The sequence below is a fragment of the Euprymna scolopes genome, chromosome 37 (assembly GCF_053919585.1).
Source record: "Euprymna scolopes isolate OS-2025 chromosome 37, ASM5391958v1, whole genome shotgun sequence".
NCBI classification, from domain to species: domain Eukaryota; kingdom Metazoa; phylum Mollusca; class Cephalopoda; order Sepiida; family Sepiolidae; genus Euprymna; species Euprymna scolopes.
Window position 1 is genome coordinate 37325781 of NC_136518.1, and position 26133 is coordinate 37351913.

Sequence of the window (26133 nt, forward strand, 5' to 3'; positions counted from 1 at the left end):
AAATGCAACTCAGGACATTTACGATGGAGGTACGTTTCGTCGCTGGCAATACATCATTGCGAATTGTGGTTACATAATAGAAAATAATTATATAATATAAAATAATTTCTAGAGCACAAATGGTTGCTCGTTTGAATAGTTTACCTCCCGTCTTCAAGCTCTTCAACGTTATAGTTAGTGAATTTAACAAAATCCAATACATATAGATCATACTAACAGTTTTTCTCTCACATATAGAAAACATTTAGGGTAATAAGGTCGCTAGGTGCATATTTTGCATGAGATAAAACGTGCAATTATAATGAAGAAAACATTTTGGCAAGTTGCAAACTATCCCATGTTTTAATTACAATGTAAATAGAATATTGACTATTTGATTATGTAATTATAAACGAAAATTGCTTTACTTCGCGCGCACGCACTAAATCTGCAGTTCATAAAATTATGGTAACTATTAAGGAGCGTGAAAATTCCTCGTGTAATTAAATAAAATAGATTGCCGTTTAAGCGTTTTATTTACATAAATATTTCATGACTTGGAATTTATTAGAAATAAATGTCATTGCCATATACATCAACACGTGAGCATCACTCTATTTTCATCAATTCTCTTTAGGTAACAAATAAGTTTCACCTACCCTATGACTCGTATGTATGTATGTATGTATGTATGTATGTATGCATGTATAGGCGCATTCTTACACAGATTTTTCGGTTAAAAAGGGAGTTTCCTCTTGGATACATGCATGATGAATAGGGCAAGAACCACCAACATTGCTACCACTGTTATTAAGAACTAGATGCGAATCATCGTGTCCGGCTTGATTACTATTGACTCCCGAAACAGGTGTTTTATGGTGAGTTTCTTCTTTGTAAAAGACCCCGGCACAAGCCTAAAATCGTTTTTGGGATAGCACCAAGGAGAGTTTGGTGAGTTTTCCTGTCACTGTTTAAAGTTGGAGGTCCCTAAAATCTGATCGCAAACAGTGGAGAGCAATGATATACAGGGCGCAGAACACTTTAAGGCAGCCAAGATAGACCGAGCGAAGCTCAATTGAGCATGTAGGAAGCACCAAACCTTGCCACCAAATCATGGTGGATCTGTAAGTTGTGTGATCAGGTTCTGTTTTACAGGGTAGATCTTGTTAATCACGTGAAAGTGCACGACGATAAAAGTCCCTTTGTTGTTGGTTTCATCAAAACCTTGTCTGCTTGAGGCTCTGCAAGTCGCTGGTAGGACTGAAAAGTCATCTTCGGGCACATGGACGCTCAGTGACTGGGGGAGTGACACTTGTTTCAAAAGACGTCGCAATCATCATATATAGAACAAGTAAGAGATAAGAAAAAAGCATTCAAAATTAGAGGCACTGGACATTAAATATGGGTTAAAGCGAAATACAAAAAATACCTAAAGAGATGTTTAAATCGATTGATAGATTAAAGAAAAGATTACAACATAAACCATGTATAGCATATACAGAAATTCTGAAAAAATAACAAACAAAAAAAACCCTGAAAACTTTCGGAAGACCGATCATTATTGAAGAAAAATATCAAAAGAAAATATAATGCTTATGGCATCTCGTATAGATCCTGCTGTCTTAAAGCGTATTTTAAGAAAGCATAATTAAATATTTTTGTCGTAAATGCTAATAACGATTCTTTTGAGGTACCCGTCGACGCTTTTTTAAAAATATATATTATTTCGAAATCAGATATTTTGTAATTTCGAACTGAACCGTTTAGTCAGAGGGGAAGTTGTTCTTGTTCCGTGTGTTCTGATTAGTAAAAATTCTAAATAAGGAACTGTTATAGATATTGGGCGTTCACTCTGCGGAATACTTATTTGTATCTTATCATTACACAAGGAATTTACTTATTACGTCAACGTTCCAGGTTAACTCGTATGACATAACAAGGTACAATAATAGTGACTAACTTCCTTGCGTAGTTGAAATTTGTTTTCCCATTTTTCGCAGAATCAGTTACTTATTCCGTATGTTTTTCCATAGGTATTTGCAGTTGCTCATGGCCGACTTTTAGCGCGGATTAGACATGTATTTCAACACGATAGACCTCCTGGAAACACGTTTTCTTATTTAGTCACAATGATTAAGTAAATTTCTAGAAGTTCTCAAACTTCTTCTAGAAAAAGAAACGAATGATTTAGCATTCGAGCCACTATGAGTTGAAAAACATCATGGTGATCGATACTTCGTTAATGTTTCACCATGTTTGAAAAAACAAAAAATGCAAAATTTACATCTACAGTAGATGCGTTGCTACGATTTAATTCGAACATAAGACATTAAAGTCACCAACCAACGTTTTTCGAAAAAATATCAGATGATGACAAATTATAAAATGTAAACTACTTAACAATGTTTGAATTTTATACACCAAATTAGAAGTTAAGGACATCAATTGAACATGTTGTTTTCTGTTGTTATTTGAAAACATCCAAGTGGGTTCTTTACGACAACCAGCGACGCTCAGCTCAGTGGCTAGACACCGGCGAATCTTCACGACCCTTCCCGAAGCCAGAGATGCACTAAAAGAAGGCCATACTGACTTTTTGGTGATCTGCAACTGGTCTCATCCATTACAGTAATTTGAATGCAGGTGTAACCATTACGGCGGAGAAGTATTGTCAAAAAATGGATAAATTCCATCAGAAACTTCAACAACAACAGCCGGCATTAGTCAACAGAAAAGGCCCAATTCCTCTCCATGACAATGTCCGACTGCACGTAGCTAAACCGGCTTTGCATAAAATAAAAGAATTAGACTAGGAAACACTGCTTCATCTGCCATACTATCCAGACATCTCACCTAACGACTACTTACAACATTTTTGCGCATCTCGACATCCCTCTTTATGAGAAATGCCTAAAAAATCGAAGCGATATAAAAAAAACGCCTTCAGCCACTTGATCACCGCTAAAACGCAATATTTTTTAGGTTACTTGCATATAAATACACTTGTTTTACGTTGGCAAAGTATTTCTATCAAATATTTTTTTGTTTGATCCGATATATTTTCATCTGAATTTCAAAGTTAAAAACCGTAAAAGCTTTCTTACTAAACCCATACTGGTAATGTTCAATATTCTTAGTTTTTAGGAAGGTTCGATAATGTCAATCACCAGTATACATATAATTGCGGGTGGTGTTTCAAAATTCGCAGTTTGTTTAGCTCGTAAATTATGGCTTTAAATATTAGACGCGAATGATAGTTTCAAGTCATGAGATTAAATGAGGTTACATCGCTTTAGTTGACAGTCTGTTTTTTAGCGAAATGGGCGGGCTTATATCAGTTGGAGGTTGGGCACATCTATATCTAATTCCTCTCTCGTTGTGAGTTTCCTTCTCAAGATAATAGGATGTTCCGTATAATGTTTGCTTAAAATTTCACTACATTAATTGATGAGGTTTGTAGGGCAGGATTGTTAAGTCGTTCAGGCCTTGTGGATTCATCCTTCCTGTTATTTTGACGTCGCAGATTTCGAAACATCGCCATTTAACGCTTGAAATTGTAAAGAAAATGGACAAAGGAAAACCGCTGAATTCTGCCTGACGTGAATACTCTATCAGTATATTGCTAAGAACGATCACCATTACTCTTATCCAATAATTTAAATCCATTAAACACACACACACACACACACACACACACATATATATATATATATATATATATATATTGCTTTCCTCGCTATCGAGTAGAGTCGAACACAGGTTTTGATTTTGATATAAAACGAATAAAGCGTCAACGAAATTGGATCAATTTTTTAAAAATATAATCCAAGGCAAATGTATATTCTTCTGTCCGAAAAAAATGAAAAGTAATATCTGAACAGAAGTTGTACTTTGATCCTAGCTTTGATCCTATATAAATTTGGAAGCGATTACATTATTGCAATTTATTGAACGTGAAAGAATAAACTTCCTTTATATATATTACACTTAGAAGTCGTGAATTACAAAGGCTAAAGGTTGTTAGAAAATAATAATTAATGTTAGATCAAATTCTGTTCAATGCTGAGAGTAACATGCGGGATAGAGTAGCAAAATGTATTAACAAAAACATACAAAAGCGCGGACTGTTCTTCTAGCCATCGAACAACCCTTTTCGCCCACCGGATATCAGCTTCCGCCTTACAACATTGGTATTTATTGTGTATAAATCAGTTTATTTGAAAGTAATGCAGTCAGTCACGCCACAACAACTCCTCCCAAACTGATTACTCCTTAATACGCATAAGTATTTCTTTTAACATCAATGTGTTGTAGGCGGCTTTAATCGCCTCTAGACTTTATGGGGAATTAATTGTAAGTAGCGGATTTTTTAAATTCTACTGATCTGGGAGAAAAAAAAACCTTTTATTACCATTTTCACACGTATTTCTCGCGAGAGTGTTGTAAAGCACTTGATTTCCTGTGTGCGTAGAGTCAGGCAAAAGTAATCAAATAAGGGCTAGTTTTGATCGATTTGGTTTCGCTATCTGATTAGCCTTTCGTGCCGAGAACAAGAAAACTTTTTCTTCCCCAGAGTAGTCCTTATTTATTTTTCATTTTTTCCAAAAGTTATTAATTAATGATTCTCTTATTTAAATTCATTTACTCCGAACCTAGTGGGTTTGTGGAATTCCTTTGCACATGGGCGTTTATTTTTTTTTCTCCAAATAATGTTATGTTAGTACAAAATTCACCTTCAATGTTAATTTGTGTACGGGTAACAACGTTTGTTGTTTTGTATGATCTCAACATTGTAGGTATTTTAATTTCCTCCAGGTATTTTAATTTAATATCGAAATAACTTACCATGAGTCCAATTTCTTTTTAATACATTCATCCAGAATTTTTCCGTCGCCTATTTGCATAAACCTTCTTTATTTTTTCGGTTTTCAGTTAAACGCATCCGTGTTTTATATTCAATTTGATTTCTGCAATAGGAAATTGTATATATTATTTACTTGTAATTCGTTATTGAGATGAGCATTATTTAATGAATTATTCATAATATATATATATATATATATATATATATATATATATATAACTACTTCATTTTCTCACATAAAATTAATATACGAAAGTAAAATTCATGCGTAAACTTAAATATTTGCTTCAAAAGTGCTCAATACGTAGGTAGAGCTAGTTAGTAAGTTATAAAATATATATGGCGATTAAGCTACACTGAATATTCCGCGTTTAAAGAGTCCTAGAGTGGATGAAACCCGGAATATTCAGTGTAGCTTAATCGCTATATATATATATATATATATATATATATATATATATATATATATATATATATATAAATTAATTAATTAGGAAATTTTACGTCCTATTTGTTACATGCCAAGCATTTCATTTATAGTTGTAGACAGTTTCGAACCCAGTTCAGATATCCACATGCTTTATCACGGATGACATTTTTCTTTATGAATAATTTTAGTAGTGTGCAGATATGCGTGTCCATTTTTCTTAGTCTTTTATTTTTTATGTGCTTTTTGATCGTTTAGTTACTTTTCATGTGTGCAATAAAAATTCGATCTCATTCAAATCTTTTTTAATTTCTATTCTCTGACAGTGTTATGTTAATTTTTGTAGAGTTAAACTCGGTTCGTTGTCTAGTTTTGTTAGAACACGCCTTTTGCTTTCAGCATCTCAGGTTTATGTTAGTCGTTGGGCAAATGCTAGCCATTTAATTTTGTCCGCACTGAAATTTAGTAGTTTAAATTTGTCAGTCGCAATGTTGAGAGGTTATCTTCAATATTTTGTATTGGATACACATGTTTCCATCTTTTATAGAACAAAGAACATTTTGGGCCAAAATGTTCGGAAAAAAACTATATCGTATCGGCGAAAAATACCTCCGACGATTTTCGCAGTAAAATAAAATTCACAAATATATTATGTTTAGCAGTCTCTAATTTGTGTCATAGCAACGAACCTTTTTCTAGTCTGACTAATTTTGGCAGTGTTGTTTGTATGTTGACAAACAAAGTCATAATGTCTGTGGTGTTGCGTTGTCGTATCATAAAGGATATGAGTGTTTGTTGCGTCATCTCTAATAATGGATTAGAAGATATGACGTGTTATATTATATATTTATGTTGTATCATAAAGGGAATCGTGTGTGAGTGACAAGTATTTTTAGAACCTACCTCTGCTTCTTCGATTTTGGACCATCTGGAATTTCTCGTCCTGGAGGGAGACTTGATACGTGTTTTTGGATGAAGATTCAATCACTCCAAGACAAGGAATTAGTTCTATAGTTTATTTCACTTTCCCAGATGTCCTGCAGAAGTTGGAAGGTGAAATCAGCCTGTGTGGGCTCTTCTTCTACACACGTCAGCGTTCGTCCCCCCAGTGAAGAGGAGGAGACAACGGGAAGCCGTTCGTTGTCTTCGAAGTCCAAATCAAATCGCAACGATTCAGCTAACCGGATCACATGACTCACACGCAATCAAATCAGCTGATCTTTTACTTCCGGTCAACGTGTCTACACTATAACTCACCTCTTCCTCCCTCTCTCTCTCTCCCTCTCTCTATTCCTTAACATGTGGTAAGCTAAAAAAATATCATCTTCTGATACATAGAAGTTATCAATTGTATATTATAGGAGATTTTGTGAAAATGCAGTAATGTTAAAACTGGGCGCATAATTGTTTACGATATGCGCAGGTAACTCTTTAATATGCTTTTTTGGCCAAATAATTGTTTTTGTAGTTGTTCTTGCTTTCAAACCGTACGTTTCTGGCATACGATTAATTGTTGTTGCTCTTCAAATTGTAATTTCTACTAACTGTTCTATAGCTTCCTGAAGATCCTCCATGATTGTTGAACGTAACAATAAAGGATGTACATATTATTTTGTAATTTAAACAGTGTTCGGTTTAGCAAACTGTTAGTTCTTTTAGAAAAATTCAGAGAAGTGCAAACAGTAATATATTTCGCACTAGTTTTGCACTAAAACATGCTACGTTGCTTTACTTGCAGTCCTGTTTTAATTCATAATCCCTTTGAAATAATACTTTTTCTTTCAATGCAAAAACCTTTCTTTTTTATAGAAGAAAAAATAATTACGCACCACAGAATTGCATTGGATTAGTCTATCGACAAAAAAATAACACAACAAACAAACAACAACAAAAAAACGCACACACACACCCACACACAAATCCGTATCTGCTTTTTTTCACGCACCAAGCGCTGATTGTAAATTTAACTGAAGTGCACGAACAGAGAAAATAATAAAATATTCTTGCTCGATTGATTTACGCAAGTGTTTCTTACTTGTTTTACGTCCGCGTTGAAGAGAATTAGTTCTTACGAGAAGATTCACTCAGAGTAAAACAAATATTGTTTCTCGTCTATAGATGCAAATTCAGTCATTAGTTATTTTAATCCAAACGAATGATGTTTTTTTTCCTTATTTTTTCGATACGAATAAATTGTTTGGAGAATTCTAAAAAAAAAACGCGCTGTTTTTTTTTTCGGTGTAACAGGAAAACTAGCATATTTCCTATACTTCGCGTCTTCTTCGAATTCTGGTCAAGTCAGTGTTATACTAACACTGATACGCGTTTTAACTCTGACTTCCTTCATTCGTTCTTCGAATTCTCGTCACCTCTGTTATAAACCTGTTTAGAGGTTACAAAAAAAAAACTCAGAACACAGTTATAGAGTAGCAACATGCATTAAAAAGAACATAAAAATGGCGGGGGGGTGTTTGTTGACTAGACGCACAACCATTGTTGGTCTACGGGATATCTTCTGCCAACTTGTGTTCCGGTATTTAATGGCTATGGATCAGTTCATTCCTAGGAAACGCAGGTAGCTCCGCCACAACATAAACATAGATACACACAAACACACATATGTTTATGCATAATAATTGTTTCTAAACTAGGAAATTTCAAATGAAATACAAAAGCTATATGTATTGATATCCATATACACATAGCAATACTATGTAAGAAAGTGTGCAGTCAGATAATTCTTTACATTACATTTACACCTCTTCATGTTTATATTGTAAGATAAATCGGATGCATAGAGTAGGAAATAACATATTAGAGTAGACAGCTACCCGGAATTCCTTTACTATGAGAGTAAAGGGCGAAATTTTTAAGACTATGTATTGATTTTTTTATAGAGTCCAGTGCAGCATGTTCTTCAAAGCACATCCAATTAAAGTACCTGTGAATAAAAAAACAAGGATGAAACACTGTAGCATAAGTGTTAAGTTTAAAACAGTTCTACTTGAGTTCGACAAAGCATAGCTGCAGAATGGCAGACAAGACTTTTAGCTGATATTTTGCAAGAAAAATATTAAAGATTAACACAATAATGCGAACCATCTAAGTCATACATATCAGACAAAAACATGACAGACGGAGCAAGAAGAATATTATAGACGCATATAAAACTGATTGTAGATAATCTAACTAGGACGGAATTTGACATCGGCAAAGTACATCACGTTTTGCATATGTGATTTTTCTTTTTGTTTCCTCAGCGTTTACTTGTTTGTGCTGTTCCTGAAACATATCGGCTTTATCGTTCAACTCGCTGATGGAAACCATATAAATGCCCGTTATTTGTTTCATTTTTTTTGTTTTGTTTTACGTATAATTATACGCGTCGAGACAATCTGGTTCCTGACAGAAAAAAAAACAACAACATATTAAACGAAGAACACAAGAAGATCATTGCGATAGGTTTCTGAATCAGTTCGTGACTTTGCAAAAAAATATTTCTAACAATGTATTTTATCTGCTTGGTGTTATTTGCTTACTTCAAATAAAATCTCTACAAAACAACAAGCTGTAATTATCTAAAGTAAATTTTATTTCGTTTAATAACAATATACTCATCGCACACCTATAAATGTAAATGTAAATTAAATGTAAAACTAATTTATCTTTTTTAATATATAATTCTTTATGCTATCATATAGATAAATTGTACTTTTAAAATTATAGTTTTATTTAATACTATACCTTTTTGCAATTAATCTAATAATTTAAGAAAGGATTTCTCTCTTGTTTTTAAATACGTATACATATATGCACTTATATATATATATATATATATATATATATATATATATATCCAGTGATATATTATATATAAAGTGAGATATATACATTTATATAATATATATGTATATATATTTAAGTGGGATACGAATAGTATATCACTTTTAGACAGGGCCCAAAAAGATCCTGTAATCTCACAGATCTTACAATATTTATAAAGCTCGTTCCATATATATATATATATATATATATATATATATATATATATATATATGGAACGAGCTTTGAAAATTCTGTAATATATGTGAGATTACAGGATTTTGGGGGGGGCTCTAAGCGGAACAGCCTAGCTTTGCCACCACTACTCAATGCATAGTTGAATGCTATCTTTGTATAAAGACGGGCTTCTGGCAAGCTTCATAAGCTTTCTAGATTGTTAGAGAAAACATAATTTAATTGCAACAGCCATGTATGCTTTTCTTTCAATTATATAATCTGTTCATGGGAAGTCGAGAATTTAGAATGATGCAAATTTAAGAAATGTGGCAATTAAGCATGCCGATCGGTGTTTGTAAAGGTTACCTTAAATTCATAAACTCAAACGAGTTTGTCTTAATTACATTATTTTAACATTCGTTAATGTCACCATTCTACTACAGGCTCGAGATCGTTTACCTATTGTCTATTATAGGTGTGCATTTTGTTCCTTATGTCGAGAACAGACCGTAGGATAGTAAGCAATAATACGGATACTTGATTAAATTTTATCAAAGATGTCGTTTATACAAATCAGAAAGATAAACTGTTCAAGAGACAAACCTCACTTAATGACATATTGTTAGCATATATGACCATTTAATCTTTAAAGCCTCTTATTATATTAAATATTGGTCAATTAATGTCATGATAAATAATTAAAAAAAAACATTTCTTATGACACTTTCACCCTAAACAAGGCACGTTGCCACTTTGATGTAGGGGGCTACTATCACGAACCTAAGTTGCAAGGGTACGATGTAGGGGGTTTAGTTGCAAGATATCTGTTTACATTACACTTGAACTTCTGCATGCCAGTACAGTTGGGGAAGCAGTCCTGCAGTTCTGGGGAAGAAGCTATTCGATTAAAAGGCTTTCTTATATCTAGGGATCTCAACTGTGTAGGGGTGAGACTTTGCTGCTTGTCGGGTTTGTGGGGGCATTTTCGTCGAGTGGGTACAAGGGCTTGTAGTTCGTCAGAGCATTCATATTAAAATGCGTATAAAACCGAGGGATGCAATAATACGTCGGTGGGACAGGGGCTGAAGTTTAGATGACAGTTCGGGACCTATTAGGTTGGCTACTCTCTTTTGAACCCTGCCCAGGAGCGAGAAACTAGTAGCAGATGCACCAGCCCAAATGTGACAGCAGTACTCCATGCATGGGCGAATGGTGGCTTTGTAGAGAAATAGGGTACTTTCAGGCAGAATCAACTTTCTAGCACGATAGAAAGAACCCCGTTCTTTGCAGCAGCCTTAGCAATAATCTCGATGTATCTATTCTAACTGATGTTTCCTGTGAACGTTAAGCCACGGAGCTTGAACGAAGTGCTCTCAGGTAAAGTATCGCTAGCAATAGCTATTGGTAGTTTGTAAGGTTTCATGTAATTATTAAAGGAAACGAACTTTTTCCTGACAGCGTTGAATGTTACAATCCATTTTTACCCCATTCCACTACAGACTGAAGGTCTTCCGCTATGGTTTCGGCCATTACCTTAGATATGTGCCCATTAGTTTTCCCCACTTGTCTACTATAGCGCGTTGTGTCGTCGGCAAATATACCCATGTCAGAGACAATTTTATCAGGTAAGTCATTTATGAATATCAGAAATACCAAAAGTCCAAGAATCGATCCTTGAGGCACACCCGCATTTATATAATTTTTTTTTTTTGGACGTACACCCATCGAGGACAAGCTGGATTCCTCTCTCATTTAAGAAGGATCTAATTATGCTAAGTGTTTGTCCAGTAATACCATAGGATTTAATTTTCATCAGAAGACCATTGTGCCACACCCTGTCAAAATCCTTCTCCTGCCTTATCCAGTGTTTGATATAAACGTTCAGAGATTACAGTTAAAATATCTGCAGTGGAACGGGCTTGCCTAAATCCATATTGCTGGTCTGACAGAAGTTTAACAGCTGTAAGGTGGTGGACTAGAGCTTGATTAATTAAGGACTCAAATATTTTGGCGAAAAGAGGGAGGAAGCTAATTGGGCGATAATTTAATGGGTCAGTTTTTGTAAACCGGTACCACAGAAGCAGTTTTCCAGCAGCAAAAAAAGCAAGATTCGTTAAGCCATTTGTTAAAGAGTTTAGAGAGAATAGGAGCGACCTCAGCGGAACATTTTTTAATAGCACAGCCGTTATGGATGATGCTACCAGCTGTGTCAGTGTAGTTAGAGAAACCAAGACAATTTTTGTAGTGGGAGTTAAATTCATCAAATACATGTATTTGGGCGCTAGTGTCAAGGGAGAGTGTTACATCTATGCTATCAGAGACATGATTGATTATAGTACAATCCTGGGTTGATGGAGAACGATAAAGAACATACAGGTATTTGACGCTATGTTGTATAAAGCTCATGAAAGGCTGGTCACCTGATTCTAGTTTAGATTCCCTAGACATGGGGAGGGTATTACGAATATAGACTCCAAGTCGTTGCATTACGACAAGGTGGAAGATAACTAGATATGTTGAAAATGTTAGATGGGATGGAGGAGTGTAAGTTACTTTCACTTAGTGCTAATATATCATTCGGTACAGACTTTGACAAAGGCTTTTGATTATCAACCGGGCTTCATCAGTTTTGTACAATGAATACACAATATATTGCGAGATTATCGTAAGAATATCCGCAAAAGAATAAGATTGCTTTAATCCATAATTTTAATCACTAAGCAGTTTAGCATTAACGAAGTGGTGCTCAATGAATAAATTGAATTATGATTGAAACTGTTTACCAAAGAGTGACACGAGATGGTGGATTTGCTTAACGATTGAATGATTCTGGGAAAAAGATTGTAGAGATTAATGAAGCAATAAGTGAAAAACTTAAACACTGGTATAACAGGCAAACTTGTTCAGCTATGAGAAAATCAATATTCTACAAAGCATTTGCTATAATGTTTTGTAAGGACAAGGCCAGCACAGTAAAACATTTCTTTAGAATTTCATTAGACTTCCATGCGTTTTTTTATATCACCTATTTTGTAAATTAGTATGATCATATTTTACAGTGTGGCTTCAGTCCGCATTGGGATTTTGGGAGGAATTTGCGGGTGGTCTAGCAAAGAGGTCCTGGAGGACTGTTAATAAAGCAGTTCAATCTTATCCATTGTGTTTAGTGTACATGATAGTAGTTGGATAAGCGGGTGATTTCTGACTTTTTATCATAAATTTTACAGAAATTACAAGTTCCAAATCTCCGCAATTCAATGCGTTTTCTTGTTATCTCGGTAAAGCTGCACTTTCTTCTTGCTATTGCACTCTTACAATTATAATGCTGTAGATTTTGTCTATCGGTGTTAGACTAATTAGTGTTGAATCAGCGGATTGCTAACTACTTATGCACAATGGCGCTCGTGCAAACACTCAGTGTGGAAAGTAAAGTTTGCTATAAGATTTCTACTCGCAGACATGCGCTTCGATATCTGCCATTTTTTTACTCCATTGAGCATTTTTATGTGATTTTTGGTACATTCCTAATCAGTCTGTTTGTAGTATGAATTCCTTTTGAATCACGACTCCTCAGCTGATGCCCACTTTTAAGGTGATATCAACTATTATCACAAATTGAGCATCGTCTTCAATTTGGATATGAGCAAGGTCACACAAAATGTGGGCAAAGTAGACTGATGAGGCTTTACCATCCCAGCATTAACGGGAAATGGATCGTAATTAGTAATCAGATACAGTAATACGTATGTATCTAAAACAACTCATCACGCAACATATATAAGTGTAAAGTAATAATCGGTTGTAAGTGATGTCTTCTAAAAGTCGCTACGTATCTAGGCCCGGAGATCACTTGACGATAAGCGTTATTGAGTGTTATAGTCAATGTGAAACGGTCGTAGTAGTCGTTAGTGGCGGAAATTTAGAAAATTAGCTTACTTGGCTAATGAAGAACATTTTCACGTTGGACTTAAAGCAAACCATATTATAGTATATTGGAAAGAAGGAAAACGGAACAGAGTTCTACATGCGTGCAGTTCTTAGAAAAAAGTTGTGTTCATAGAATCTACATTTAGGTTAAGGCCCAGGTAAAGAGTGGGGAAAATTATTGGTAGTAGTTTCAACTAGACGAATGTTTTAAGTTAAAGTTAGGTCAGGAGGTATAAGCTGCTTCAGTCGCCCGAATTTTTAATACGAGACGTACTGATGGGGGTTTTCAGGGTGTTGGGAAGCAATTCTCCTTAAGACAACGCTTAACCAGCCTTGTAAGTAAGGGAGCTAGTTCTGGATGAGACATTTTAGCACTATAATAGGAATGGCGTCAGGGCCAGTTGCATTATTGAAATCGGTGTTTTTAATTAACATCACGCACAGATATTTGTATGTCACATTTTGTGTTTTCAGACACAGGAGAAATACGGAGGGCGTGCGACCCTGATTGCATAGAGTAGAACTAGCTGCAAAGTTTTTCACAAAGAGTTTGGATTTATCCGTGCTGACGAGATTACTTCGTCATGATGTTGGGATAGAGCACATAATTCTGTTTAGGACCTTGTTTGTTATTTACCGAAAATAGTGGAAACCAAGTCGCTGCTCATCTACTTTGAACTTGACGAATTAAGCATACAAAACTCTCGCGTTCTTTATTATTATTTTATAGTGGTTGCCAGCAGTACTGAAGGCGGCTTTAGTCTCAGTACATCTATTTCGTTGGGAGGAACGGAAATAGTGATTTCTGTGCACAATGGCAGCTGTACATTATAGAGAGAACCACGGCTGGCTGTTAAGTTTTTTTCTGGAATTTGTTGGAGGGTATGAAGCGGTGTATACCTTACAATTGACCATTCCGTCAGGTCTGATACTATGGAAGACACGTTCTTTTTTAAACATGGAACGCAGAGATAGATCTGATGTAAATGTACGAAAGCTTCAAGTTCCTTGTATAGGCGATAGTAAGAACATAATTACAGATTACTTAAGATTACTTACAGGTTGAGTGTAACCAAAGGAGTTTAAGCTACCTTGTGAATCAGATAAAATAGGACGCTACAAATTCTGTACACATATCCAAGTTCGATACAAATATATTCAAGTTCGAGAAGACGGAGCTGTAGAAGGTCGGACAGTTTGTTTGGCTGAAATGTTGCAAGAATAACATCTAAGATAGAACACAAGTCCGAATTATCTAAATAATACATGGTAAACAAAGATATGGCAGACGAAGCAAGAAAAATATAATAGATGCACGTAAAAACGAAACATTGTCGATAATTTAACAAGGGCAGAATTTGACATCGGCAACGTTTGTATTATGCGACTCTTTCTTTTATTTTCTCAGCGTTTATTTGTTTATGCTGTTCCTGAAACATATCGGCTTTGTCGTTCAACAAGCTGATAGAAACCATATTGATGCCCGTTATTTGCTTGGGATTTTTTTATGTTTTGTTTTACGTATAATTATACGCGTCGAGACAACCTGGTTCCTGACGGAAAATAAATATTTAACGGGGACCATATAAGAGACACCCTGACAGTTTTCTCAAGAAATACATGCTTTCTTGGAACCTATCTATAACAATGAATCCGATCTTAGCTTGCTCAAAATAAAAATCTATACCAAAACCAAGCCGAGGTTTACAAAAGTAAACTTTGTTTCGTCTATTCACAATAATATATCAGCATCAGCCCACACGTAGAAATATAAATTTTAGTATTTCATTTTAATATATATGTTGCAATATTTTTTTTTATTCATAATAGGGTAAATATTTATTTTCATTTAAAAGTAAAATACAATTAAAAGAAAAATTTGGCACGGCCGAATATGGGGGAGGGTACGGGACAGTCTCCTCTGTCTAATGCTAACTAATCTAACCTAACTAGTTCTTACAGTCAGTCTACTTTCACCACAATACCACATTCATACTATACATCCATCAGCGTATAAATCCTTCGTCAATTAACATAAGAACATCATACCATGATAAACTAAAGTGGGGGTTTGGGATATAAAAATTTTATAATACAAAAATAAAAATGAAGTATTTACAATGTTGGTAAACGGTGGCAGGTGCGCTGATTAACCAGTCGATAGGGTGATGCGGGTCCGAACGCTTTATTTTAAACACCCCTTACGGAAACTTCGAAAGGCAACACGCATCTCTGGTGGATCAAGCCATCTGTCGCTAATTAGGGGGGAGGAATGGGGCTAAAAAAACGGGACAAACTTAAAAAGGGCCTAATTATCTCTATCACACTAGTTAGCTTATGAACACAGGAGCCTAAAAACTGGTCCTACTCTTGCCTTAACCCTGACCTACTCTGGACTAAAAACGAGTCGGAGCTCATGTTCGTTTCTGCTACCCAAAATTCTTTTCCTAAGGAACATCCAAGAACCAGTCAAGACTTGCTTCTTCACACAGGCGCAACTGACACCAACCATTCAACAAAGTCTGACAAAGAGAGTTTAACTCTCTCGGCCTTGATACGACTCTTCAAATGATAACGGGAGATTTGTATAAGGGCGAGGGTAGCGAAGTCCTCAGATCCGTAGATCACTCTCATGCGTGTGTTCCAGATAACACCTCTCATCACTGCTAGCAAGGTAAAACACAATTCTTTTCTAAGCCTATCCGTTGTCGGAGCCCAATTGCTACATACATTAATAGGAACCAAAGTTAATGACGATGTGTTCAGTATGCGGACTATGAGACCTGTAACAGACTCAATCAGTGGTACCACGATGCGACAATAAACGGATTCGTGACATAAAGTCTCGACCTCATTGCCGCACCGGTTCCAAATAGGCGAAACCGCTAAGCCAGCTGAGTAAAGTCTCTTACCGACCCAGAGAGCATCCCGATTTATCAGCCAGTTCAAGAATTCCTCGTCGTTAGTGAGGCATCCCGACCCAGGCGCCCAAGGCCAGATTGAGCGGAGCTGCCCCTTTGTCAGAGGGAGCCCCTCACCAATAACATCCCTTACGGATCCTCTCACTAGCACCCGATATAATGTCTTTCGGGACAACAGCAGAGCGTTGGAGAGGCTTTCCTTAACTCTTAAGAGGAATTTCAGTGCGCGCCGGCACTCGCGGTAGAAAGGGACATTCACCTCGGGGCAACCTGTGGTCCGCCTCCTCGGACTCGTCCACCCCTCTCAAAGGCGGAAAGGCTTTCTTGGTGTCCTCCATCTAGAGGCCACCGTTTCCCCTATCTTGTGTGCACATTCGATCTAGATAGTAGAGCCGTAGATTGTGGAGCCGAATCTGCATGTTTGGCATATCTAGACCGCCTTCAGAAGGATGCAGACATCGCGACAGACCATAGTGGCCCTTCCAAACCATAAAAAGTTGAAAAGAGCCCTCTGCAAGTATAGCAGTGTAACTGATGGGATTGGAAGCACTGATAGACGATAAATGAAGATTGGATAGATGTCGGTATTGCAGCTGCAGACCGAACCGCTTTCAGAACCTCCGACAAATTGTTCTCCAGCTGGAGGTCAGGACAAAACCAGACGCTGTATATCTTACAAGGCCCGTCACTCCAACTAAAGGGTCCCTGAAGGGGCATAACCATCCAGGACCGATACGCAAACCCGAAGACTTGTCGCAATTAATTTGGGCTCCTGTTACGGTTTCATACAATCTGATTTCTACACCGACGGCACTAATCTCAACATTGCTCGTTACAAGCACAGTTACGTCGTCGGCATAGGCTGAGTACTTTACCTGGGCATCCGCACCTGGCAAAGTGATTTCGTGTAGGACCGGATTCACCCTTAGCCTGCGCAAAAATGGCTCTATCGCAAGCACATATAGCTTGGGTGATAACGTGCACCCTTGACGAATTGATCGTGAAAAACTGAAGGGTCTCGACCTCTTCCCATTACCTTATGCCATCACTGCGGGGTTAGCATAAAGAAGATGAACCCAAGAGCAAAATTGCGGGCCAAAACCGGCCGCCCAGAAAACAGCCCTCAAATACCGATGGTAAACCCTATCGAAGGCGTTGGACTGATCTAAATTTATCATCGCGGCCTCAATCCCGACTTTTTCTATCATCAGGCGTATCGTGTGCAAATTATTCTGGATTGTCCTGCCCTTCACGGCACACTTTTGCTCGTAGCTAATAAGACGAGCCAAGACAAGCTGCAAACGATTTGCGAGAATCTTGGCCAAAATCTGTAAGTCAGTGTTAAGCATCGGTAAGGGCCGGAAATTACGAAACTCATCCCCGCCATCTTTGCTTTTACGAACTAGTTTTATCACACTCATGGTAAAGTACTTGGGGGTTAGCCTTTCCTAAACCATGAGTTAAATAAAACCGTCAGCAAAGGGACAAAGATGTGCGACAACCTCAAATACACTTCGTAGGGCAGACCATCGATCCCCGGTGACTTATTTGTAGTAAAAAAAAAAATCGTGCAAACCTTTTACCACTGGCAACGCCCGCTTCAGAGAGTGAAAGAAGAAAGAAGAAGAAGAAGAGAATGGCCACTGCGTCTATTTATAGACTCGAGATCATGGGAAGAGTATGCAAATAACTTTGGACGGTTTTGTCCTATAAAAAGCCTGTATTTGGGAGAGAGGGTGTCTTTTTGGTTTGGCAGAAGCAATTGCTGTCAGAAGTGCATTGGACTGGAGGATTGAAGAGTGAAGATTGAGTTGTGGGGTCATTGTATTTAACCACAAGCTATTTCGGCGAAGAACAGATCATGGAATCTGGGATGTTGAGATTGGGAAAAGATGTGATACCACCTTTTAGTGGAGAAGGTGATGTAGTCGGATGGATAAAGAAAGTAAAACTGGTGGCTAAGCTTCAACATGTGCCAGACCTTGCCAGTTTTATTCCACTTTTTTTGCAGGGGGATGCACTCGCTCTCTATCTTGAGATGAATAATGCAGACCAAGGAGATGCAGAACTGATAGAGATGAGACTCGTGACCGCCTTCACTGAGGGGCCTTTTGAGGCATACGAAAAACTGCAACGATTCAAGTGGTCAGGAGAATCGGTGGATGTTTATGCTAATAAAATCAAAAGATTGGCTGGACTGGCGGGATATCTGGGAAGAGGGCTGGAACATACAGCCAAACTGGCATTCATAACTGGATTCCCAGACGATGTATCTGTGGCATTACAGCAGCTACCGAACATAGAGAGAATGAATGTCAGCAAACTGATACCGACTGCGCGGCTTTTAGTCAGCAAAAGGGTCGTAGAAACTCGGACATTGGCCGCAAGTGCGCAAACTAATGAGACTAATAAGGGAAAGAAAGAATCAAGCCTTCAGTGCTTTAGATGTCAAGGACCGCACCTAAAAAAAAGATTGCACAGAGATCCCTAGGGCCAGGGCAACATGCTACAATTGTGGAAAATTTGGCCACATGGCGAGATATTGTCCTCAGATTCAGGGAAACGGGCAAGGGGGAGCTTCTGCGCCGCAAGCTACCCTAGCAATGAAATGAAGGCGCGATACTGGCCTCTTCCTATAATAGAAGTAGAGGTGAATGATTCTGTAATGACTGCACTTGTCGATACTGGGTGCACCACTACTTTAATCAATTCCAAACTTTTGAAGGGATATGGAAGGAGCGGTACAGTGAAAGCAGTTGATGGGAGGAATATAGAATGTAAAGGAGCCAGACAAGTGGAGATAAAAGTATGTGGAATGCACGTAAAGGTGAGGGCAATCTTGATGAATCACATCGTTGATGGGATCGATGTCATAATTGGAATGGATGTGATTAATGAGCTGGGAGGTGTAACTATAAAGAAAGCCAAAGTGAAGTTTGGAGATATACAATGTGCCGTGGCTGCCCATCAGCTGAATGTTTGCAAAATCGAGGATAAAGACTTTGTAGCAAACTTCGATGGAGATAAATGGACAGTAAGATGGACATGGAAGGGAGAGCCTCCAGTATTGCAGAACAAAGTCCAATGTTATAAAAACTCTCTGGAAGGCGATAAGAAATTAGAATTCGAGAAAGAGGTGGAAAGATGGATATCGGATGGTATTCTGTTACCATGGAAAGGAGAAAGAAAAGGCGTGTTGCCATTGATGGGAGTATTTCAGGCCACAAAAGGGAAAGTTAGGCCAGTCTTCGACTTTCGTGAGTTGAACCGTTTTGTGGCGTGTCATACAGGGAGCGACATAATAGATGTATGTGATGAAAAGATAAGAAAGTGGAGACAGTTGGTAGGAGGGACCGCAATAGTGGACCTTAAGTCTGCTTACCTGCAACTACATGTGGCAAAGGAACTATGGCAGTACCAGCTGGTCTGTTATTAAGGAAAAACCTATTGCCTAACACGATTAGAATTCGGACTTAATGTCGCACCAAAGATTATGGCAGCCATTTTAAAAACAGTATTAAAGAAAGGAAGTAGGACGAAAGAGGCCACTGATTCATACATTGATGATATAATGGTAGACGTAACGAAAATATCGACACAGGAAGTTGTGGAACATTTGAAGGGGTTTGGGTTAGCAGCAAAATCTCCGGAATCCCTGGACGGAGGAGCGGCACTGGGCCTTAAGCTTATGAAAAAATAAGATGGGTGCACTAATGTTCAGGAGAGGCAACGAGATCCCAGAGATGGGAGGAGAAATTAGTAGGCGGGAGCTATTTTCGATCTGTGGTAAATTATTGGGGCACTATCCAATTGCTGGATGGCTGCGATTAGCATGCAGTTATGTGAAAAGAAGAGCAAATGGAATGGATTGGGAAGAAAAAGTTGATTGCAGAACCATGAAAGTGATGCAGGAGGTTCTAGCTGAGGTGACAAAAGAAGAACCTGTTAATGGCGCTTGGCACATACCTGAAGTGAGCACAGGAGTCGTATGGTGTGATGCAAGCAATGTTGCAACTGGCGTGGTTGTCGAGATTGGCGGTGTGGTGGCGGAAGATGCAACTTGGCTGAGGAAAAGTGATGACTTTAATCACATTAACATAGCTGAATTAGATGCTGTTCTAAAGGGTGTCAATTTAGCTATCAAATGGAGACTGACAAATATTGAAATAAGAACAGATTCAGCCACTGTACTCAGTTGGGTGAACTCTACTGTGGAGGAAAGTGGCAGAATACGAACAAAGGGTGCCGGAGAAGTGATAATAAAGCGGAGATTAGGGATGCTTAGAGAGTTGATGTCTGAATTGAAACTGCAAATAAAAGCAGTGTTTGTGCCTTCTGAAAGAAACAAGGCAGATGCGCTAACACGGATAAAAAACAGTAGTTAATTGAGAAAGAGGAGGCGCCGATATGCTGTCTTGGAATTGGAGAAATTAAAGAGTTGCATGACATGCATCACATGGGAGTGGAGAGAACATTATATTCGGTGAGGCAAGTGGATCCGAATGTAAAACGGGAAGAAATTCAGATGATAGTAAAGAACTGTGTTCGGTGTCAATCGATCGATCCTGCCCCAAATATACATAATCCTGGGGAAATTGGAGTTTTAACGAACTGGACGAGACTAGCTAATGACATAGCACACTACCGAGGGGGGCGTACTTATCAATAATTGATTGTGGGCCAAGTAAACTGGCGATATGGAAGGAACTGCGAGTGGAAGCCGCATCTGCAGTTGCAACTGAATTAGAAAAGGTGATGCTTGAACGAGGTCTAGTAAGGGAGGTGATAATGGACAACGGCACTGTTTTTCGCTCAGAAATCTTTCAGACGATGCTAAAAAAATGGAAGATTAAAAGTTATTACAGGGCAGCCTACAGACCTGGAGGAAATGGCATTGTGGAGCGACATCATCGGACCGTGAAAGCAATAGCTGAGAGAGGAAGAATATCGCCTGAAGAGGCCACATCTTGGTACAACATGTCCCCTTAGGTCGGGCAAAGAGATGACACAGTACCACATAGAGCAATCTTTAATTACGAATGGAGGCATCCTAGACACATGTCAGCGGAAATTAATGATCAAGGACCAGTCAGAATCCAAATAGGAGAAGAAGTTTGGGTGAAACCGCCTAATGCCCGATGCACAACGCAGTGGGGAAGAGGAGTGATAACAGGAGTGCAATCCCCAAACAACTTAAGTGTCAATGGAATGTCACGACATGTTTTAGATTTAAGGCGTGTGGTCCATTTAGGTGATGAGGATGGTGGTACTGAGCCAGTGAGTGATGAAGATGAACCGGTGCCAATGCAGAGACCGCAAAGAGAACGCAATGCGCCGATCTGGACACGGGATTATGAGATGTGAATGATCTTTAATGATCATGGGGGCGTGTAGTAAAAAAAAAATCGTGCAAACCTTTTACCACTGGCAACGCCCGCTTCAGAGAGTGAAAGAAGAAAGAAGAAGAAGAGAATGGCCACTGCGTCTATTTATTGACTAGAGATCATGGGAAGAGTATGCAAATAACTTTGGACGGTTTTGTCCTATAAAAAGCCTGTATTTGGGAGAGAGGGTGTCTTTTTGGTTTGGCAGAAGCAATTGCTGTCAGAAGTGCATTGGACTGCAGGATTGAAGAGTGAAGATTGAGTTGTGGGGTCATTGTATTTAACCACATTATTAATGCCGACTCGCTTTAAGTCGAAAGATATCGCGAAGAAATAGAAAGCGACAATATAAAACATTATCAAATCGACTATTGCTATTCAATGGAAAATGCGCCAAAAAGCTTTAACGAAGCAATTAATTCAGAACATTCTGATGAATGGAAAATTCCCATGAAAAAAGAAATACATGCTTAAACCGAAAATGATACTTATACGGAAGTGCCTCTGCCAAAAGGTAAACGCGTTATTTCTACAATATGAGTCTTTACAAAAAAAAAAAACTGCAGCATCAGGCGTAGAACAGTACAAAGCTAGATTTGTTACTAAAGGGTACTCTCAGATTTATGGTATAGAATTTTTTTCTACCTTTCACTGACCGCAAACCTAGTGACCATCAGGATTTTACTGCAAGTCACATCGCAATATGATCTTAACATCCATCAACTCGACGTAAAAATGCTTATTTGAATGCCCCCAATATACTCTGAAATTTATATTACCCCTCCAGAAGGATTTATAATGAAAAATAAAAATAGCGTGTGGCGACTTAACAAGTCATTATATGGTCTAAAGCAGAATGCTCAGTGTTGGAATACAGTACCTATTTACCATCCCTACCCACGGGACGGAGTTAGACACCAGGGTCGTTTTTTAACGTGGAGAAAAGGTACAAAAATAAAAATTGTCTCAGTCGTGAAGGACTGCTCCTCCACCGAAGGAGAACAAGAAATGGAAGTGCAGCATCTGAAGAACAGATACTAATACAGTATTTGATGATAACATTATTAAACAACAATTTAGACAATGCGCTGGAGACCCCTGTTTATATATCCAACACAAAGACGATAAACTACTGATTTATATTTTGTGGGTCGATGATATTTTAATCGCATCAAATTGTGACATAATGCTGACCGATGTCAAGAACAAATTAAGTCAAAGATTCAAAATGACCGATCTTGACAAAATATCTTGTTTTTTTTGGATAGAATTTACTCAAAGCAAAGGACTTATTACGATGAATCAATCGAGATACATCGACAACATACTATTAAAATTTGGAGTGGGAGAGTGCAAGAAACGCTCTACACCAGTCGAAAATGATATTAATAAAAATATACACACAGAATCTGAAATAATAAATGATAAATTATACCGAGAAATTATAGGTAGTCTTGTATATTTAATGACCAGACCCGACATATGCTATACAGTAACAAAACTCACAAAAATTATCACGACCGACAATGAAGGATTTAAACAGAGCTAAACACGTCCTTCGTTATTTAAAAGGAACTAAAGAACAGAAGTTAGTATTTAGAAAATCAAAAAATCCCCTAAAATTAGAATGATTTTCAGATTCAGATTGGGGAAACGACGAAGATCGAAAAAGTATATCTGGATATTGTCACAGGTTCTCAGAAAATGGAAATCTAAAAAGCAACAGACTGTATCTATCTCTACGTGTGAAGCAGAATTTATCGCGATCACACACACGACCAAAGAAACACTTTACGTTAAAATATCCTAAATACTATTTTAGAGCCAGAATGAACTAAAAGCCCCGTAGTAATTAATTGTGATAATCAAGCCAGTATAGTCTTAGCACAGTACACGATAATCAACTAAAGATCTAAGCATATTGATATAAAATACCATTTCATAAAAAACGAGGTGAAAAAGGGATCCATTATTTTGAATTACATATTGCCAGAACAAAATATCGCTGATGTATTCACGAAACCCGCAACAAGAATAAAGTTGAAGCGTTTTTCTTCCAAACTTGTTGGGGGATTCGACTGAATCATTTTTTTCACGGACCTGTATGTATGTATGTATATAAATTTCTATATATCAAAAAAATAGTCCTGGACAAGAGATTAAACTGTATCCATTTTGCTTGTATTAATACTTTAACCTACTAATGCGTAACTAACACTTTAGCTGAAATGAAAAAAAATAAAAAAATAAAAAAACATTAAAAAAATCACTTTTTTAAAACCTTTTCTTTATAAATTTATTTTGACAAATAGGTTTTGCATTATATTTTTTTCAAACATTTTCTGTGCGATTTTTCTTTTCGACAAATACTTTTCGCATGCTTATTTTAAGGCGCGCATGAATTACAATTGACTTTTACTTTTTTACATTAGTTTTGTTTCTTATTTTTCCAAAATTTCCTATTTTTGCATTGTTTTAATTAACAAAAACAAAAAACAAAAACAAACAAAAAACCTTCTCATTAAATGAGTACATATTGCATGTATGTTCATTTTTATGTATATTTATTTATATGTATGCGTTTTTGAACAAAACTGCACAATCAAATTTAAAAATGGTTTCTTTTACACATACCCACCCCTTTTTTAAGGTAAAAGTAAGTTCAATTTCTGTTATTTCTCTCCTCTCTACACATATGTTTTACATTTAAACACAATTAAAAATGGAGTCTTTGTACATGCTAAAATCTTAAGATCCAAATACTTTCTAATTTTTGTTATCTATAATTGAATATAAAAACATATTTATTTTTGAGCAGAATGTACACAACGGGCTTCCACATTATAAAAAAATTGGGGATGTTGCAATATTTTTTATTCGTAATGGGGTAGTTATTTAATTGCCGCCCACATCGGCAATATTTGGCACAATGCCTGGAAAGTGGGAACCCCGCAGGCTCCCCTAAAGGAGGGGCACTCCTGCAATTTTAAAAATTGCCTGAGTAACCCCGTCGGCATTCCCCGGTCGGGGCGCCTCAGGCAGCAAGCAATAAACTTGCCCCACCGGAAAGCCCGGTGGCAAGGCCTGGGAGGGTGAACCTCCTAGGTATTACCCAGGCGGTGTACCTCAGTCCAACAGATGCTGGACCGGTTCCCGGCCCCTCACATGTTGGGCTAAGTGTCAAGTGACGAATCCTTGTCTCCCTGCAGCCGAAACCGCTAGGAGACACCCCATCAAAATGGAATTCTAATGGGGTATGATCTCACACAGTTGGGCGATTCTATTTATAAACGATGCTGCTAGGAACTGACGAATCGAATTAATTCACGTTCTGCTGCCGACCAATCAGAAACCAGAATTGCTCTATAAATATTAAACCTTTTATGTAGCAATTTCGCATGTTTTCTCCGTCTCGACACGGTTAGAATCTTTTGCTCTGTGGAACTGTTTACTGTAAACCTGTCACCACTCAAGATTTGTGTGAAACTACGAACCATCGGAAACTGTTCTGAAACTAAACATGGCCTACACTTCTAGAATATAGATCACTATACATAACTTCTATATAAATCGATTGTAATTTATAAGGTTTAGTTTCATTATATATTATATCACTTTGTAATTAACATAATACTTAAAATATTATTTATCTTGTGTTCATATATGCACACACATGTATCTTTGCAAGTTAAACTGAGAAAATAATTAATTGATCTAAAATGAATTTAAACCTTGTAACTAGAAACGAAACTGCGTTATGTAATGTATCCGTCTTATTCTTACCTTTGTCTATGTTTTCTGCATGAAGTATTATTTTAGCTCATCACATCTAGTAGGATAAATTGAATTTGATTTTATGCAAATACGAATAAGGTAACTGCAAAACAATCCGCAAATATTGATTTGCCGTTAAACAAAAATAACAAAAAACTAAGCCATACGCTCTCACAAATGGTCTTTTTTCATTATCTTTCATACGCACGTAATCTCACATCTAGCAAAACTTGATTCATTCTGTAGAAAAAAAAATCGAAACACTTGACTTTGTTTTTAAGCCCCCTTCGTCTTCTATCTGTTGTGGAGAATGTACCGCACGTCCTATGAAGTCTATGTGACGCCCGGAAAGCAGCAAGGTCGAATATAAGAGAATCAGAAGAAAAATGCCTAACGTTTTACTACAAAGCCGGTTTCGCTTAAAAATATTCTTTGTCAATGAAATTATCTTATAATCCGTATCTCAATAAACGGACGAGACTAGGAGCATAACAGTTTCTGCCTCAATAAAAAATGATTCTTAATGTAGAAATAATATGCTGGTGGTGTGTCCGTTCATCAGGGATACGTACAAATATTGATTCAATGTGTGGATTGAGTTTGGAAAAATAATCTGCATTCCTTATTCATCTGAAACATGACTATTAATTAACTTAACTAAAGGATTACGTCATCAAGTAAGAGACAGATTAGAATAACCGCGTAGATTATATCACCTCACGACATTCTGAAATTATTTATCAAAACAGAAGAGAGAGAGAGAGAAAGAGAAAAAGGGACAGGAAAAAGGAAAGGGAGAGAGAGAAAGAGAGAAAGGGACAGGAAAAGGGAAAGGGAGAAAGAGAGAAAGGTACAGGT